The sequence below is a fragment of the Ammodytes marinus genome (assembly GCF_949987685.1).
Source record: "Ammodytes marinus genome assembly, chromosome: 1".
NCBI lineage: Eukaryota > Metazoa > Chordata > Actinopteri > Uranoscopiformes > Ammodytidae > Ammodytes > Ammodytes marinus.
This window is the reverse complement of record NC_137230.1, coordinates 10260689-10280439: the sequence shown is the minus strand read 5'-3', so window position 1 is coordinate 10280439 and position 19751 is coordinate 10260689.

The following is a 19751-nucleotide window of genomic DNA, read 5'->3' as shown; positions in this document are numbered from 1 at the left end:
CAGATCATTAAAAAACAAACCAAGCCCCAACATCTTCAGGTAGAAATACACCTCTCTTCTGCGTAAAATCCCCCGAAAAAAGTATTGCTATATTAGAAGAAGATCCCCATGTCCTCTAAAGGCATGAGAGACATATACAATGATGCAATGGACACAGGCACAGTCTCACCTGTCCACGGGAAGTGTTACACCTACACATAAGATCAAAATAGCAGCGGAACCGAGACAGCTGCATTCAACTACATGTGTTAGATCTTCTCACTGTATAGTTTTATGATCCTTTAATATGAAGTGTGAACAACCGGATGGGTTTGAGCCACCAAAGTGCAAGCTTGTCTATAAGAGCTTTAAGCTCTGTGCAAAGTCTCCAGGAAGCCCGCAGAGTTTTGGAGCAAAATGATTTAATGACTGAAATGAAATACTTAACAACCTGTGTCATTCAGCCACAAGACTCCCACCTCAAAGGGGCCTTGTTCTGCTTTGATGACACCCACGTTCCCTCTCAGCTCAACGGGGTAATTAATTAAGGCGAGTGAGTCACAGTACTTGAAATTACAACACGTTTTAAGATCTTCTAGATCCCAAGCATTCTAAAAAGCATTTTTTTAACCGACCACCAACGTTCGTAGGTAGTAAATGCGACAAATCCAAGAAAAAAGAAAAGAAAAAAGTGTTAGTGGCATTTAATAATGCTTCCAACATTATTTTTAGATCAATCATTTGACCACTAGCGAACTTTGTCGCAAGTAGCTTGAGTTAAGATGATGGAGCAACATCATAACGAAATGAAGCTGAACCTAAAATACATGCCTGAGGTCAGTATCTGTGCAATGGCCATTTCTATATGGAACACACCAGTCATATGTTAACACCTCAACAACAGCACGTATGTCCTGATCGTTTCTATTTTCTCATTGTACCACAGTCTGCCAGGCTAGACTCAAATAAAAGGCATTACAAAAATGGAATGAATCACTAACATAAATTACAACGTTTTTGTTTAACAAATAATTAAATTAAATTGATTTTGCAAGCCCGGGAACCAGGGTACCAGCGGCAAGCAGAAAAATTGGTGGACCAACACAAACCACAGGCTCCCTCAGTCACTGCTCCAGAACAACTGTATGAAATGTTTCCTATACACACAACGCAACACTTACTATGTTAAAAGCATGCCCACCACCAGTGGAGAAAAATACTGTATTCTTTGTAATAGCTATGATAATATTTAACAGGTAAGAAAACAAAGAGCAATAACCAATTAAAAAAACATTTAATAATTCAATGAAGCCATGGTCTCAGCATTCATTAATTGTTAATTGTGTTTGAATTTGAATAATACACTTTATGTTATGCATCACAACCCAAACACTTAAATTACATAAAACATAAAAACTGCAACCAGCACTGCATTAAATCTCAAACTCTGGGGCTATAATGGTTATAAGACACAGCAGGGAGGCAAAACTCATTTTGTGGGGGAACAGCTGAATAGACACAAAGGTTACATTTTCAAAAGTAGAATACTTAATAATTGCAAGCGAGTGTGAAAACACCAGGATATCTGGGACAACTGTGGGTCAATACTTTTCCACTGTGTAAGCTAAAACAACGCAAATCTGATCATAATAAAATAAACACACAAACACACACACACACACAGACAAACACACGTACAGACACTTAGGACAGCAGACTAGACAGAGTGGAACCTGATGGCTTTAGAGGCTGTAATACAATATCTCAGATATATGACCAAAACTGCTTATCTGCATTTCTTCACTTAGCCTAGTGGACTCACCTTGCTGAAGCAACCAAATACCATGCAGCTCAAAGAGTAGCAGGTGGCAAAGTGAGAGCGCCCTTCCTCTCCTCCTCACTAGTTGATCAGCCCAAGTCTTTTCTGCTTTCAGCACTCACTGAAAGCGCCTCCGCCTCTTCGGGAGAAATGATGCAAGTTGATGGTTGACGCTGTGAACAGATCGACAGTAGTGGACTAGAAAAAAAAACTAAAAAAAACACACACGCGTATCCTTCTTCAAGTTTAATGCGATCGTGTTGATGCTCTGTCTGGAGCTAACATTACTCGCCTCGCTGCTGCAGCTGATGCTTTTTCAGAAAGAGTACGGCCAATCGCGATGCCCTTCCCTCTTTACTCTCACATCTTTGCGCATCCTGTGAAAAGTCTCCAAGGGGACCGGTGCTCCTGTCTGTCTTCTACCTCCGGGCGCACGGCACGGCTGTAGAAAATAGTAGTGACTTTTAAGATTGGCTTCTCCTGCCGCTACTGGAGCACATCTTCATTTTAGCAGCGCTGTCTTTGTCTTCCAGGGCAGGCGATGCTGATGGCACTGATAAAAGATGGGGCTATGAATTTTCCTCCCGCGCATCGCCTGCCTGCCTGCGTGCGTGCGGGCGCGGAGCAGAGCAGAGCGGAGGAGCAGTGGGAGCCAAAAGGAGGAGGAGGAGGGTCTATTGCAATCCTGAGTTCCTTAAAGACTTGTCTAGTATGGATGAGCTATGTCTCTCATCGTTATTTAAAAAAATATTGATTTTCTTTAGCCTATTGGGGAGATAATGGCGCGCTGCAAGTGGATAGGATGATACAGTAGGTGTGCGCTGCAAAAAAAGAAATGCAACTGTGCTACAGTGGAGGCGGCAGCATGGAGTTTAAAGTGGTGGATTTATCTTCCTTTGTTCGCGATGTGAAACATGTCCAGTCAATGAGGTCCAGTGTAATTATTTAATTAATTGTGAATTAATTATGAATTCAGATTTTTCCGTGCACGTGGGGGTATTATGGAGGTCTGTTTTATAGAGTGTATGTGTGTTCATTTCATACAAGTTATATTGAATTTTAAATGACATATTTTTTTCTATTTTTAGATGTTTAAGTCCAGTTTGAATTTGAGATGGACATGCACGCACAGATGCACCTGCTACAAGTTGTATACCTGAGACAACAGTTTGTCATTCAAATAGCCTATAGGTATTGGCCGGTGGTGCTGTAGCCTACAGTGTAGCCTACAGTGTAGGCTACTAAGGCTAGCATTGATTTGTGTGGGATAGTGTTTTCAGGTCTTTTTCAATGTGATAAGAACAAAGTGCCCCTTCCACTCGTTGGCCTTTGCCCAATTATGCTAGTTTAAAATATTATAGCCGCCCCCAGCCAGTGAATAGCCATCAGGCTCAGAAAAAATCACACAATAAGCCATTTAATCCTGCACTGGTTTAAACTAAAGTATTTTGCCCAGTCATTTTCTCTAAAGAAAGGGAAGCATATTGGAAAAAATAGAGAAAGAGAAAAGGCCCCGTGGGATGGATATCAAAAGGCAGTGAATGTGCATAATTCATCTCAGACTATTTAAAAAAAAAGAAAGAAAGCCCTGCAGAAGAGTTTTCTTTAGAAAAAAACTCCAAATATTAGCCCTGCGCACTGTGCAGGAGGGAGACTGTCCATTGTGCATCCACTGAGGCAGACATGTTTTGCCATTTTGTGTCCTAAGTGACAGTTCGTATCTAGTAGTAAAAAGTAAAAACCACTGTTCAGAGCCCTTTGGAATTACTCCATCATTATTGCCGAGGACTAATGTAAATCTCAAACTGCCTATTATCAAGTTGGTCAGAGTTAATTAGCAATTTTTCAACCTGGTATGTTGGTAAAAGTAGGGTTTTAATGTTGTGTCAACATAACATTTACAGTATATCATTGTCTAACTCATCATATTAGTAAGAGGATATGATTATCTGAAGTGATAGATGTGTGAAATAATGCAGATGTACCAGACTGTGAACAATGTTTAGGGTGATATTAAAATGAGATATCATGTCACTGTGGTTTAAGCGTTCTTATTTCAGGGTGTGGCTGCAACGGATCGTCTGAGGCGTCAGTCAGCACAACTGAAGCACTCACATGCTCCTCCTGACTTGAGCACACCTCCCTCTGCTGGTGTTAGACAGCAAAGAGAAATCTTCTCTCTGCTTTGTTTGGCTGCAGGGACTCTGGGTACATGTCCAAGAACACTAATTCAGACCCACAGGAAGGCTTTGCTATCCAATGCAACACAAGCAGGGTTTATTGTGGAGCCCCTTTTGATTCACAAAGCTGCTGCATGTAAGTGGGGCAAAACATCGCCCAAGTCTTGAAGATCTAAGAGGCACCAGCACAGCAGCTGCTGCATGTCTCTGCTGGGACTGTGGGCCGTTCACCGTGTGTGTGTGTGTGTGTATGGTATCAGCAGACCTGACAGGAAAAATATGCTGAACATGTTCAATGTTGCCTATTTTGCCTTAGTGAAGGTGGAACGTCTGTGTGTGCACTAATTATGTGTACATCTGTGTATATCCGTATATAGCTCACATCTGTTATTTATACTGCCTGTTTATACATGCACACCTCACAGTATTCTATTTATATAAAGAACACTACAATAAAGTAGAATAATGTAATAAATATATTATGTATGTATATATATATATATATATATATATATCAAATCCCTACATTATTTTCACTATCCTATCTATTTATTTAAAATAGCTCTGAGGAGCTTTTATATATTTCTGAAACAATCTCGTTTTTCTTCTGATGATAATACATTTTGTTTGACCGTAGGGGAAACCATCAGTGAAAAGAAAACAATTTTTATATAGTTTGTCTTAATGCCTTTGCCTGGGTCCGATCACCCAGGAACGTGAGCTGGCGTCGTAAAAAGACTACCACTTCTGTCCAAAGGCGCCGCTACAATCAATAGAAACTGAAAGTTCCTCATAGCCACATTAATATATTTGTGTTATATAATTTAGTGCACTGGATTAAAGTGATGTTTAGTTCATGTTTTGATGACTTTGCTCAAGAAACTAGAAAGTAAAGTCGAAGGGGTCATTCAACCGCATCTTGGAAAAGAAGGTCTCGACGTGTGTAACATGCTTTAATGAACATGTAGTCAGTTGGACGGCTAGTTTCTGATGGATATGGGAGGTTGTGGGTCTTGACACAATTCACTGGCCAAAAGACAAACAACCCCCTCATGGCACACTCATCAGTTCCATCCTCTCACCGCCCATCGCTCATCCAACTCTGGCATCTGGCGTTTCTCATAATCAATATTGTTGAGATCCAAAGACTGCCCACAGCAAGCAGTTGCCAATTATAGAGCACACACAGAATATTGTAAAAGTTATGAAAGAGTATGGCTACTTTATTTTTTTTCTGAAAGTTTTATAAGGATATCCATGCTACATGAATTTTGTGCAAAAACTAAACGGAAAAACAATGTGTAAATTGGTGCTTTGAAAAAGGTTCAATGGTTTTTAAAAACAGCACTCTTGTTTTCCTCTCTCCAAAAACCTAGCAATAAACCTCAGTATTTTTCTCAACATCTAGCTTGCTTGATCTCTGTTACTTTAAATTCATTTGTATGTTCACCCAACGTTTGCTGTCTATTCCCTTGCCTTAATCTAAGAGTAAATTTGTAAGCTATGTATCTCAAGTAATGAATGATTCATTATATTCTGACACAAACTGTACCCCAAGGTGCTATATTGCCTTCTATAATCTTCCTCAAACTTATTATAGACTCAGCCATGTTGTAACACTGCAGTGCTCTAAATTGGTCTTTTGGCCCGGCTGCCCTTTGAGTGATTATGATAAATGGGCATGAGCAACAGTTTAATAAATTACACCGGCCAGAATAAATCCAGGATTCTCCATCAGAGTGGGCTTTTTTATTCCTTGGTATTGACTGGTACGCAGCATACAAGCGCCTCCAATTTCAACCCAGGTCAAAGCCTCTGAGGTTCACTGTGTTTCCACCGTGGCCACTAAGAGCTCTGGTAGAGTGGTGATTTATCAAAGAGTTGCAGCAGAGAAGAGAGATTCGACTTGCCAACAAAATTGAGGGCATCAAGCTTTAGTAGTCGCAACATATTCAAAATGAAAAATGCCTTTTTGAAATTGTATTAGTGCAGCAGTCTACATGGTTGCTGCATCGCGCTACAGAATCAAACACATCCTGCACAGGCGTACCACGTCATTAGATATGGGTGAGAGAAGAAGGGCCTGCGGTACAGCTTCATCACGGACACAGCACAGATGTTATGTGATAGGGACAGCACTTGAAGAAGTACAAATAGAGGCAAAAAATCATCTGGTTTCAGTGATTTCCTTGTAACCATCTCTGCTGCGCAAAAAACTCCCTGATACTTAATCCTGTGATGAAGATAAATGCATCTGTGCTGCGCCTCATTTGAAGTTGCCAGTGAGGGTGCACTAAGCTGGAGTCAAACCCTGATCAATTGACAAGTAAGGCACGGTGTGGCCAGCCAATACCCTGGCTGAACAGAGCACTCTAGCATCAGGGTGTTGACAAAGAACTTTAGGCCAAGCGTGACAATGTGAAGGATGGGTACATTATAGGTAAATGGTACATTTCACTTTCTGTATGCCTGTTATTTGCAAATACTCAGGCCGACAGCCCATGGGTTTGTGAATACAAATGCAGGCTTTCTTAGAGGTGGTGTCAGCGGCCAGCTACCAATCTGTACTGTAGATGTGCTGAAAAGGAAAGTCTAGTGTTGATACCAAGCTTAGGCTCTGTAAACGGGCAGATTGCTAGCTACCGTGGGCTCCCTTTGTTTACATATCCTTTGTTTACATGCCCCATTTACAGAGCCAAGGCTATTGATTATCACCGCATTTTATTTCAGCATACACACAATACGGACAGGTAGCAGATCTTGAGTAGATATTCACTGATTTTGACAAAAAGTGATTGTGTCAACAAGCAATCAGCTTGCTTGTCCAGAATCGCTGACTGCACCTTTGATGCGAACTGGCTTTGCTGTGGGTAATACACATTCTTGTTGCCTGTGAAGCACAATGTTGCTGGGTTGTTTAATCTTTTCTTTTTGTTGTTGCACAGCCTAGTTTTCTGTTGACTTCAGATATTTTTCTTTGGCCTCTTTTATCGGGGGGAGAAAAAAATAAACGGCCCCTGTGGCTGTGAACATAGGTATCTGTTTCAGAGCACCTGTCTGCAGACTAGGTGATGTGCTTTGGGATGGCTTTCATTGGGTTAGGAGGATTCATGTTTGTGTCAGGACCACAGGATGACCTGTCTCTTCCAAAGGAGTGAAAAATGATGAGTTGCGACTTTACCTGTCCCGCAGTCGTATATTTGACTGCACTTTCTGCTAGCTTTTGCCTCGCACTCTGCAACCAATTTGCTACAGCTCAGGTGGAGACGTATACATTAAATATTGATTTTAGGCCAGGGCCGGCCTTTACAGTGCTTCAGCCTCAAAGATTCACTGTTCATCACAAGTTGCTGTTTTTGTACAAAACCCCAATCAAAGCCGCGTATGAACCGATGTGTAATAAATAGAATTGGTTATATCAAAGCACTGACAGAACTTAAAACGCCCTCTTGTTTTTTTTTTTGCTCAGCACTATTCAATGTAACACCAGCCCGGGGGAGTTTTCCAGTAGAAAGCTTTCCTGCCATGATAGTCAGTTCATCAAGAGTAAGGTAGTAAGATAAACAGCTACGTTTACTCAGTATAGGGTTAAAAAAGCTGTTAAAAGTGTTCACTCAAATGCATTACTTTACCTTAGTTGACAGTGCAGTTTCCTTTAGTGTTGAGTCTATCTACATGAACATACTAAGTCATTATGAGTCCTGGACTAAATCTAACTTGCAGTCTGCCTGACCCGCTCCATCACCTGAATCCAAAACAACATATAGTGACGCCAAAGCAGACACTTGCAGATGTGCCAGAAATACATACCCACTGTGTTGATTGAGATATATCTGGTCATAACCCTTCATTTACTAGCTTTGCCATACCATTTTTTAGATTCTGATTTTTCCAATGTGTTAATAAGATTTTTTTATTTCCTGTTATAGGCCAGGAACGTTTCTTTTAATGAACATGAATAATGAACTCTCTATGGGTTCCGGCACACATACAAATCTTCCACATCCTTGGTCTTTCTAAAAGTTTAACTTTCAGCCGGATATTGAACAGAGTATAAATATCTAAGTCAGTGAGGCTCTGGCATACGTGCCAGTAGACCTAGTCTATCTGTGGTGAATGTTAAGTTGGAAGCAGCTATGGAGGAACACGTGCTCACTGCCGAAGGGAGCACTTTCATACCGATGCGGCAGGCATCTGCCAGATGAGTATGGCGCCTCTGCATATCATCACCTTAAATCACACTCTCTCTGATGGCTGACAAACACGACCCTAAGAGGCAGCAGCCTGGGGTTTAAAAGAATTGCTGTATTTTTGTTCGGAGGAAAATATCCTCCATAAAACTATGTGTGAGGTTACTAAAAGCAGAAATATTACTTCTGAAAGATAGCAAGTAATGTAAGTTTTTATTATAGAAAACGTTTTACTTTTTTAAATGACCATTAACATAGTTTTAAACATTAAAGGTGGATTCAGTGATTCTGGAGAATACTTTTTGTCAAAATCACTTTTAGTCCAAATCTTCATCCGGGATCGTTACCTGTCCGTAGCTACTGTGTGTGCGATGAAAAATAAATCCAGTGTCAAGACCCAGCCTAGGCTCTGTAAATAGGCATGTTGCTAGCTACGTTGGGCCCCTTGTGTTTACATAATGCATTATAGCTTTGAAATTAAATTCCATCTATTAACTCTGTTTTCCCTCTTCAGCCATTACATGCAGGTTGCATCTTTTCTTGCAGATAAAGTATACTAGCATTACCTGTAGTGCTTTCACATTTCTTTCGGTCAAGGGCATTTTTCCCATGTCACAGCGGGTTGTTGAAAAAGGCTTCTGACACAAACCCCAAACCACTTAATAAACCCAAAGTATCCACAGGGAATGTTAAAAGCACTACAGGGCAGCCGTGGCACTCAAGTCAGCTTCTTGCTCTGTCTAAGAGTGTATTCCAGCTCTTTCTAATGTACTCTGGGGCTCAAACTGCACAACTGACCTGACCCAAATGAAACCATTCTATCTTTTCGACTCTCCACATGGAACCACAATAACAAATCCTGTCCGGGAAGTCAAGGCTCTCCGTCTTCCAAGTCTTATGAGATCACCAGTGAGACTGCAGGCAGTGCAAGCCTTTATGTTTTCATACGGCAATATTGGTTTTATTTCTTTGTCAGTGGTATATGATCAATTGCCCTGACACTTTGCTTGACAGCTGAGGTTCAAGTGGAAGTAAGTTGGGTTGTTCCCAATGCACGAATGATGCAGAACACCAACAGTATCTTGAGTGTGAGTTCTCGAGGGAGTGTGGATGGATATCAGATTTAACATACGGCTCCCTGTAGTATGCATGAGATTTACAAAGTAACTCTCACCTGTGCAGTTGTGTTAATCATTGTTAATTAAAACCAAGCGTACAGAGACAACTGGGAGGCCACATTTAGCAATTATGTCCCACTGGGTATACACGGCACTGTCACAGTTGAGTATCATGCACTGAATCTTTCTCATACACAGAAGTTGTCTGAGGTCAGTGTGTTGTAATTTTGACTATGTACCAAGCTGTCATTGACTTGTACAATGGATAAATGCTGTTCATTTCGTTTTTGTTATGCAATACTGATTCCATTGAATAGCAGCACAGCATGACACACTGTACTGTGACTGCAATGGCTTGATTGGAAAGCAATGCACAGCAAGAAAGTAAACATATATATATATATATATATATATATATATATATATATATATATATATATATATATATATATATATATATATATATATATATTTAAGCAATATCACATGAGAGGGAGCATGTTGTCGCTGTATATCAGCACTGGTGTGATTCGGTCGTAGGTACGAGGCCGCAGGCCGAGTGCCGTAGAGAAACACAGCAGTGCTGATATACAGCGACAACATTGCGACCTCGAGTGTGATATTGCTTTTATACAGCAGTTTTACAACTTAAATTCGCAAGGTAACTTTAAAATGTGATCTTTAATCATTTAAGAATGTATTTGCTTCCGCCAACACAAATAGTCCGACAACAGCAACTTGACGGGAGCTCGTCCTGCAGTGTTTACTCTGGTAACATTAACCACGGCGCACGGCCCGATGTCCCGTAAAAATCACTAAAGGAAAGGAACGGCGGATCTTAATCTAGTTGGTAATAAGGTCCGCTGCTAAATCCAAACCCCCACGCTTCATTTCCCAGAGTTTATGAGTGTATTTCGGCCCGGGAGAAGTTATACAGTGAAGTGGGAAAGCTAGGCTAGGCTAAAGCTAGGCTGCGTAGGGATCGCGTCCGCTCGTATTATTCGTTTATCTCCACACACTATTGCTGTCTTCAGTAACGTGTCTGTGTGTGGCAGAGCTGCCATCTCAAATGGGGAGACTCGCCACAGGCCAACCTGAGTCACACCGAGTCACACACACACAGTTAACACAAGTGAAGCTCCGGCTCGTCAGTGAGCGGAGTGATTTTGTCAGTTTGGTCAGTTAGGTGAACAGTCCATGAAGTCAGAGTGATGTTGTTCGCTAATATCAGCACTGCTGGAATGTCTCTCGGCCAATCAAATCACTCGGTCAGAACCAACTGCTGTATAAATATATATATATAATGGTTATATATATAGGTAAACAGGTTGACATATGTTCTGTTGAATGGTTATATATATATATATATATATATATATATATATATATATATATATATATATATATATATATATATATACAGATGTTCTATAGGGCAGTGGAAAATAAATTAGAAATAAGGCACATCTTCTGCATGGCAAAAAAAATATTGCTAAAATAATCAGTTTGATTTTCCAATTATTCAGAAAATCAAGAAGATGCAGACAGAAAGTAAAAACACTGGGTCCTCAAAAGTACAACTTTTTCTTCTTGATTTTCTGAAAAAAAAAAAAAAAAAAAAAAAAAAATATATATATAGGCCTATATACATATATATATATATATATATATATATATATATATATATATTCCAAAGAGTGCAGTCGAAATGGAAAGGAGAAAGGCAATCTGTCAATGGCAACTTTTTTTTGGGACAGTGATGGACAATTACTGACAACCCCTAATCCCTGAAGTACTTTTGAGGACCCAGTGTTTTTACTTTCTGTCTGCATCTTCTTGATTTTCTGAATAATTGGAAAATCAAACTGATTATTTTAGCAATATTTTTTTTGCCATGCAGAAGATGTGCCTTATTTCTAATTTATTTTCCCCTGCCCTATAGAACATCTGTGCACACCACTGGCTCCAACTCACCCTCACCACAAGAGGCAACCATTAGTGCACAACATCTAGTTCCAGTCTGATCTGCTGCTCACTGCTTTGGCTATGGATCTGCCCTTCGTCTTTTGCCTTGCCTCAAAAGACCATGAACAAGTCAAGAAAAGCTTCTGGGGATACCTGCCAGGCTCCGTTCCATTCCACACCACAGATCTCATCTTTTTTTCATCATCCTTTCTTCTGTTAACCTATGATCCTGCTTCAGTTCCGCCAGTAGCCATTAATCTGGCTCCTTATGCACTGCCTCAAGTTACACCGTAATGTTTTGCCAACTATCTGTTGAAAGGATATTTCTTTGGCATGACAGGGTGTTATCCTTTTATTTGTGTATTTCTTTGTCAGGTTGTGATTACTGTCATTTTCCTTGGGGCAGCTTGTTTTGCTTTTTTATCGAGGAAAACAATATTATTGACTGAAGCTGCTTTCTGTAGTTGAAAGTGGGAAATGGGTGAACAGAGTGGAAAAAGAGGATTCGGACAGTGGCTTTTTCTTGTTGCTGTAGGTTGAAAGAGAACATTGCATTAAGCTACAAACGAGCATCTCAACTACCACACTGAAAATCACCTAATTGTGATGTTAGTTGTGCTACTTATTTGAGCAGGTGTCACCTACAAACATTGTGATGTGGCAGCTAGACAACTCGATTGTCTAAATAATTTGACTTCAGAAATGCAAGGAGGTCAAGCATCACTCTCCGTGGCTGGAAGGAAAGCACAAGAGGACGTTTGCTCTTGATGCCGAGAATGTTTCGCAGCATATTTAATTCGGAGCAGGTGATGCTCATAAAATATACATGCTCAGGCTATTATCTTGGAAATCACACGCCGGCTGAGGAGAAGTGGTTGTAGCAAGTGTGTCGCCAGATTCTTGCACATTACAATGGGTGGTAATGTTACTATAGGCTTTGTGTTTGACCATGGGAGGAGGGTACAGTAGATACCTATAGATTTCTATGAGGCATGCCCTCTAAAGTATCGTCACCATCTCCCGCATCACCTAATCTGTTTGAAATATTAACAGATAAAGATGAATTTATCTGAAACTATCAGGTCTTAGGGTTTCTTTTGCCTGCTGATAAGACATAACAATCTTTTCTGTTTTCGGTTCAGTTAAGTACGCTGGGCCACTTGCCCTCATTCTAATTAGTGAGCCTCCTGGGAGGCAGAGCAGCAGCTGTCTTCAGCCAAGCATCCATCACTGTGGCCTCTGGGTGTGGGCAAAGGAAAGCAGCAATGAGCAGCAGTCCCATCTATCGACCACCAGAGGCAGTGAGGCAGAGATCAAGTTGGTAATGAATCTAGTCTATAAACAACAAGTTTCACTAAAAACCTATTTAAAACGGTCTTGTGGTAATTTTCTAATGTATTACATGTTTTAATTTTTATTTATTTGGACTAAGTATGGCCTCGTTTCCACTGAGCAGTGCAGTTCGGTTTGGTACGGTACGACAAGCAGTCATTTGCGTTTCCACTTTTTGCGTTTCACACATTTGTTGGGATAGGTACCAAAATAAGCCGTGCCGTAAATATTTTAGTCATCATTTTGTTGGGGTACAAAGCAGTCCCAAAGGGTCCCAAGAGAGTGAAGTTATTGATTGCTGGACAAGTTATTAAGTAATCTCCTCTGCAAGAGAGAATCATTTTGTTTTTAGAGAAAAATAGAAGTCTGTTTGAAGGTCATATTTTAAATACAGTTTAGACACGTTTTCCAACATTTGTAGTTGAATTTTGTAATCTCTGTATATGTTGTACGTATTCACATCTGTATGCACTCACACTTTGAGATACATAAAAGAGTCCTAAAATAATGAAATATCCTAAATATAATGGTGTGGAGAGAAAATGTTGAGCATGAGCTGCAGAAGTTATTCTTGTGAATTTGCAGTGGCAGCAGATTGTCTGCAGTAGCTGCAACAGAGTCCGAACAACAACAACACGTTTCGTCCCTCTCATCTTATGTTGGTGAGATTTAGCACATGTTAAGGTTAGAATTGTACTTCTTTACTCATACAAATATGTTTGCAAGGCGCCAGGGTTTAACTTACTAGGTTCATTAGAAGCATTACATTCAAAGAAGGATGATGAGTTGTCTGCCTCTTCTGAAGTACATGCTTTTGAAAAAACATATTAAGCCTCTACAGTAGTGCTACCTAAAAGCTATAAATAACGTATGCCTGTCACTTACAACAGTTTGAATTATATTAAAACAAAAAAATATGTCAAATTATATACAATGTATCATTTCTTTCATGATGAATAAAACAGTTTCACCAGCTATAGACAACACAGTATGTGCCTCGTAATGTGTTTTAAATTTGATGTCGCTGAGGGAGCCTTTCTTCAAAAACATCAGTGGGCTCTTTGCAACAGTGGAACAAATTCATCAAACCCTATCATCCTTCATGGATATTGAACACCACAGCTCTCTGAAAAATGGAAGCTTTGATAAGTTAGAGATCACCCTTTGACATTATTTTATTAGATATAATTATTTTACAGGCTTTTGCTAATGTTACCTAATTCAAAGTTATTTTATCTGAGATATGGCTAGGATTTAGGTAATCCACACTAGGAACGTTGATGGAAAAATGACACCAAATACGATTTGAGAAAAGGTGATTCGAACTGGAATTACTTTTCACATTTGTTGTTTGAGGAGACATTAGCCCTTTTTACACAGAGATTGCGGCATATTGACGGAACAACATCACTCCAATATGCCGGCTTTGCTTGCTCCTGTGTTATTTACACAGAACCAAGCAACGCCGACCTGCTGGCGCATCAGTAGCCCCTTTTACACAGCGTTCCGGAATGAAAGAGGTGCTTGTAAACAGCGTCAGGTGTGACGTAAATGTTCAGCGCCACACCGGTCAGCTGCTTTACAACAACACCACTGGCCGATGAATTGAGAGCAGTGCTGGAGCTTGCAGTAAGAGGGCCGTATTTTACTGTCCCCACGATGTGCCGGTTGATCTCGCGATGCGCTGAGTCCAACATCTCTGTTAACCAAACTGACAAAAATCACTCCGCTGCTCACTGCTTCACCTCTGTGTCTGTGTGTGTGTCTGTGTGTGTGTGTGTTTGTGTGACAGGTTGGCTGTGAGCAAGTCTCTTTGTGAGGGCAGAGATTTGCCAATCAGACATACACATACACAGTGTGTGAAGTCACGTTACTGTAGACAGAAATAAAGTGTGGATATACGCTCAGACTTAGGATAAAAATATATAATAGCGGCGGCGATCCGGTCGCAGCCTAGCTTAGCCTAGCTTAGCCTAGCCTAGCTTTCCCATTGTGTGTGTGTTTGTGTGACAGGTTGGCTGTGAGCGAGTGTCTTTGTGAGAGCAGCGATCAGACATACACACACACACACACACACACAGTGTGTGAAGTCATGTTACTGTAGACAGAAATAAAGTGTGGATATACGCTCAGACTTAGGATAATAATAGCGGCGGCAATCCGGTCGCAGCCTAGCTTAGCCTAGCTTTCCCATTGTACAACTTCCCCCGGGCAGAAATAGACTCATACACTCTGCAAAATGAAGCATGGGGGTTTGTATTGAGCAGCGGACCTTATGACCAGCTAGATTATACGCCGTTCCTTTTATTTGGTGATTTTTACGGGACATCAGGCCGCCGTGGTTAATCTTAAACACACGTCCTTCAACTGCTAACATGGTCGCCTGTTTAGAACGTAGGCTGTGGAACGTCAAACGCCCCCCTGTTCCGCAACAACAAGCTGGCCGCATTTAAACAGAGAGGCGGAACTGATTGTGTCGGGAATCTTACTACCCCCCGTGGTAGTAAAATTCCCGGAACAATCTCTCGCACCTTTCTTCCCTCGTTCCGCAAAGGTCGCATTTATACAGCAGGGCGGAGGGCCGAAATTCCGGCATATTCCCGACTTTCACTGGCTGTGTAAAAGGGGCTACTGTTGGTGCTTCAATACAATATCGGTGAATATACATTAGAAAGCAATAGTGTCTATTGTATGTTAATGAGGTCATCGGAATTTACATTTACTAGCATTGAGAATTTGCTTCAGTTGGGGTTGGAAATGAAAAGACATTTGCATACTCTGGACCGAGAAAGCGCAGCTTGGGTGATGACTCCAGTGCATTTATGAGGGTCTTCCACCGGGCTTCTAGAGTTATGGAGGCAGTGATGGAGCAGCCTCTTCTACTCCGGGCAGCCTAAGAGCATCCAGCAATGGGAAGTAAATCATTCATTCACCCTACCTTCTATCACTCCAGAAAGGAGTGGCCTCATTTTCAAAGGAAAACGTTTTCAGTGTGGATGTGGGATCTCTTATTTTTATGCATGTGAGTGGCATAGATCCTCATTTGTGCAGTGTTTTGGAACCGATTCCACAGACTCCAGACTTTCATCTTTTCACAGAAGCTCTGCTGTCATGGGCGCTGCCTGATATGACTTTAATCAGCAAAGTGAATAGGTGTCTCCAGCTTATCAGAGAGGGCTCTCACACACTGCACAGCTCCTGTAGAGAAGTGCTTCAGCACAGGGATGATTGCATTGAACGGAATTCACTTTTCTCGATTGCAGATTTATATGTATTTATTCATCTCCTGGCTCTGATGCAGCCCTTAAAAGTTTGTCTGTTGGACTAATTAGAACGGTGCTGGCTTATCTTTCTGACTATTGTGGTGGTTATGGAAGCTCGTCTACTGGGACACACTAATTCTCACACAGTAAGCATGTTATTTTCCCCCAGATTTCACTGCTGATATAGCTATAATAGGAGCAACGTTAAAGTATTAGTTACATTCTTAATTGCCTGCAAACAGCTTGTGAGGCATTTTTTCCAATGACACGCTGTGAGAGAGGCAAAAAGTAGGCAACTGAAAGAAAGAAAGTAGCCTATGCCGTGCCATTTTCATATACGTATGTCCCATTTTCATATACGTATGTCCCATTTTCAGTGTATCAATTTGAAGGAAAAAAGGCTTTTCAATGCTTGGAGCCTAAACTTCCCCTATTCTTTAAAAGGTTCTGCGTGAAAGTACTGAAATATGATATTCAATAATGTTTTAATTAGTGCATAATCAGTGGAAAATGAATGTTGTTGTTTCTTTTATGACCTTGGAATGAGCCTTTTACATAAACACAGAGACCACCATGTTGCGCCGCTATAGTAGCAGGGAATGGACAAACTTAACAGCCATTTGCATTTTCACAGTATACATCCTGTAATAAGAATAAATTAATTATATAATCTTCTCCTCATCACTTGATACTGCGGAAAGGCTTTGGTGGTTGATACCATCATGAGTAACTAGCTTCTTGTCCTTGAAGGCCATTGTAGCTTCTGTAATTATTCGACAGGGAGGGGTAAGCCAGGGAGCTTTGCATTCTAGAACTTTCACCACCTGATGCCACTAAATATTCCAATCTTACACACTGCCCCTTTAACTGTCTTCCCTGCTGGGACACTATGTCCTCAGTATATTCTGTCGACCATGTAGTTTCTTTATGAGAGTGTCCATGTGTTATTCGCCTTGCATGTCTTTGGAGCGTGGGAGGAAGAAACTGGAGCACCCTGGTTAATCCCGTGGCAACATGGTGTGTGCGAACAAACTCCGCTGAAGGATGAAAACCTGCGTCCTTCCCTGCTGTGACACGGCAGCGCTGCCCTGCTGATGCTCACAATGGCACAGTGGCATTATGTCACCACCACCACCACCACCACCACAGTCCGGCTTGTCTCACGCCGTGCGGGGATGGCTGGACAGTATGGCAGTCTCCTCTGCCTGCACTGAGCCGTCTCCCACCTGACTCATTTGCCTGACCTTGACAAGCGAGAAGTCACCGTGACTCTGACAGTGTGGATGTAGGCACCCCTCGGGAGACAAGCCTAACCGCCGCAGTCACCAATCCGTTCTGTAAGAGGCTTCTTTCTACCCGCTGCATCCCTCCCTACGGCCTTCTCATTAGAGGAGCTTGTGTATGCCCGTGTTGACAGGGTCGGGAAGCATGTGAGCAGGGCATAACTTAACAGAGAAAAAAACACTGTCAGGTCCGCAAATGAGTTGAGGCCTTTCTTTCCCTCTTTGGTTGTCTGCATGTTGTCTTTAGTGCAGCCAAGGATTAAAAAGAAACATGACGTAACTATCAGCATAAAAACAGACTCACGCATATGAAGTATGTTTTTGCTGATACTTCCACTTTCAATTATTTCTTGCTTTTATAAAAGATACATTTAAAAATCGATAAATAAGAATAATTTCTTATCAAATATGCACTGTGTTTTAAATATGTAGTGTGTTCATTGTGTTTTATGATAACATCATCTGTGTTGCCTTCACTCTCCCACCATGAAAGAACAAATGCCTAAGGATGATATGTCCATGGAAACAGTGTGCATCCCTGCAGACCTGCATGGTAATTAGTTTCTTGTTGGCTGTCTCTCTCAAGCATATGGCACGTTAAGATTAAATATGCATGCTTAGCTTTGACACTTACCCAATGTCTCTTTAATATGCGACACCTCCTTGTTTGTAAATTAGGTAGTGGGGGACACTGGACAAAGTGACATGGCAATAACTGGCAGAGATCAAAGCAATGAGAAAGTTAAATGTGTTAGAACGTAATGTTTTTTACTCTGCTTTCTGTAAATTGGACATTAAAAGGTTTTGTTTTCTTGTGATCGCTCAATCGTTTTTTTTTTGTTTCTTTTCAACACCACAGGATTTCAGTTGATTTTGCTGCATCAATTTTTTTTTTTTTCATTTTCGACTCCCACTATTGCCAAGGGTTATTATGAACACCACACATATTTTATCGTAGATTAAAGCATGCATGTACAATTTGCCCATTTATAATTTACGTGTGTGCTCTTCCAATGTCAAAGCTACTGATTCCTTTTGACAAATGTATCTTTTGCCTATCGCACTGAACTCCCGCCTTGTCTGAATCGGCCAGACTGTTTAGATGTACCACTCCCCTGGCTCACTGTCGCTTAGCAACCAAAACCATGTGTGTTTATTTTTGCACAGTGATTGTCACAACTTCAGCCAGTATTTAGTTTGTTTTCATATGTCTGTTTTCCTGGTTTCCTTTCTAAAGGCTGTAACATACTCCGCGAGAAGAAAGAACAAAGTTCTCGGTGACAGAGCTGCGAGTTTAGCTGTTCTCGCAGCTTGTTCTCGACACATCACCCGGGCCGAACTTTCTTCTCGCATCTTGTCCGAGAACTACTGTGTGATTGGTCAGTTTGAAGTCAATGAGGAAAGCGAAGTGAAATCAGCTGGCGCTACTGAGTCAAATTTCCATGGTAACAATGCGCCGCGGTGAGTAGTTCGGCAGTTGAGTTCTCGTGAAGTATGTAATGTCAGACCAGAAAGAACTTCTCGCAGCTCTGTCACCGAGAACTTTCTTCTTTCTTCTCGCGGAGTATGTTACAGCCTTGTCATTTCAGACCCGGCCACTCCCTCCTGCTCTGCACTCCCTGTTAATTGCATTCACCTGCCTTGCCCTTACTCACCTGCTCCCCATCTGCTAATCAGCCCCTCAGTTTATATACCAGTCCATTTCCCTCAGTCACTTGCCAGATTGTCCAAGTGTGTTCACCCAGCTTTCCAGCATTCAGATTTCATCCTGTGTTCCGATCCTGCTTGCCTGTTCGTGTTTCGACCTGTCTTTGGACTTTCCCTTTTGCCTGCCCCAACTGGACTTGTTTGCCATGCTGTCTTACCTGGTTTGTCATCCACTTCATTAAAATCAATTTTTGAATCTGAACTGTTTCCTGTGTCCTGCAATTGGGTTCTTGTCTGTCGTTTCCCTGAAACCCCGACAGTGATGTTGTTGGCATTATTTGCGTTGTTTTTTTCACATTTCATTCCTACTATGGTGGTGTTTCTAGATCTTTGTTTATACTGTGCATTAGAAAAGAGTTTGACTGGCAAAAAAACAAAATAAAGTAGAAGAGGGGATTAATTCATATAAGGAAATCAGATGGCAGGTGTCACAAAAGCAGTGAGATAATCCAATTCAAACTGTTTGATATTTGAAGATGCTGTTTGTCCAATGTACTAAATTATCCTGCCTGATCCGACTGAATTAAGAAAGGTGAGCCAGAGGTGACCAGTTGGGACTTGTGCCAGCACAAAAATACATCTATTGCTCAGTCTGAAAATAGTAGGATTTAACAGCAGGTTTCTCATAACTTTCAGTTGTTGAGGGCATCTTCGCCATCCCCCGTCTAAACAATCCGTATTGGCTTGTCAATAATTCAGCAGGATGGCAACAGGGTGACTCACTGTGGAAGGCGGCTGGAAACAACTTAAAGCAGTGTGCTGTACCTTACAGGGCTGCATGTTTCGTAAGGGACTTGTTTGGTTTGTTAAGACGAGAACAAAGACGTTGAAGTATTCAGCGGCAGAATGTCACAAATACTCATGTGTCACCCCTAAGGAAAAGGGGCTGCTTGGTTTCTTACAAGCATTGTTCGA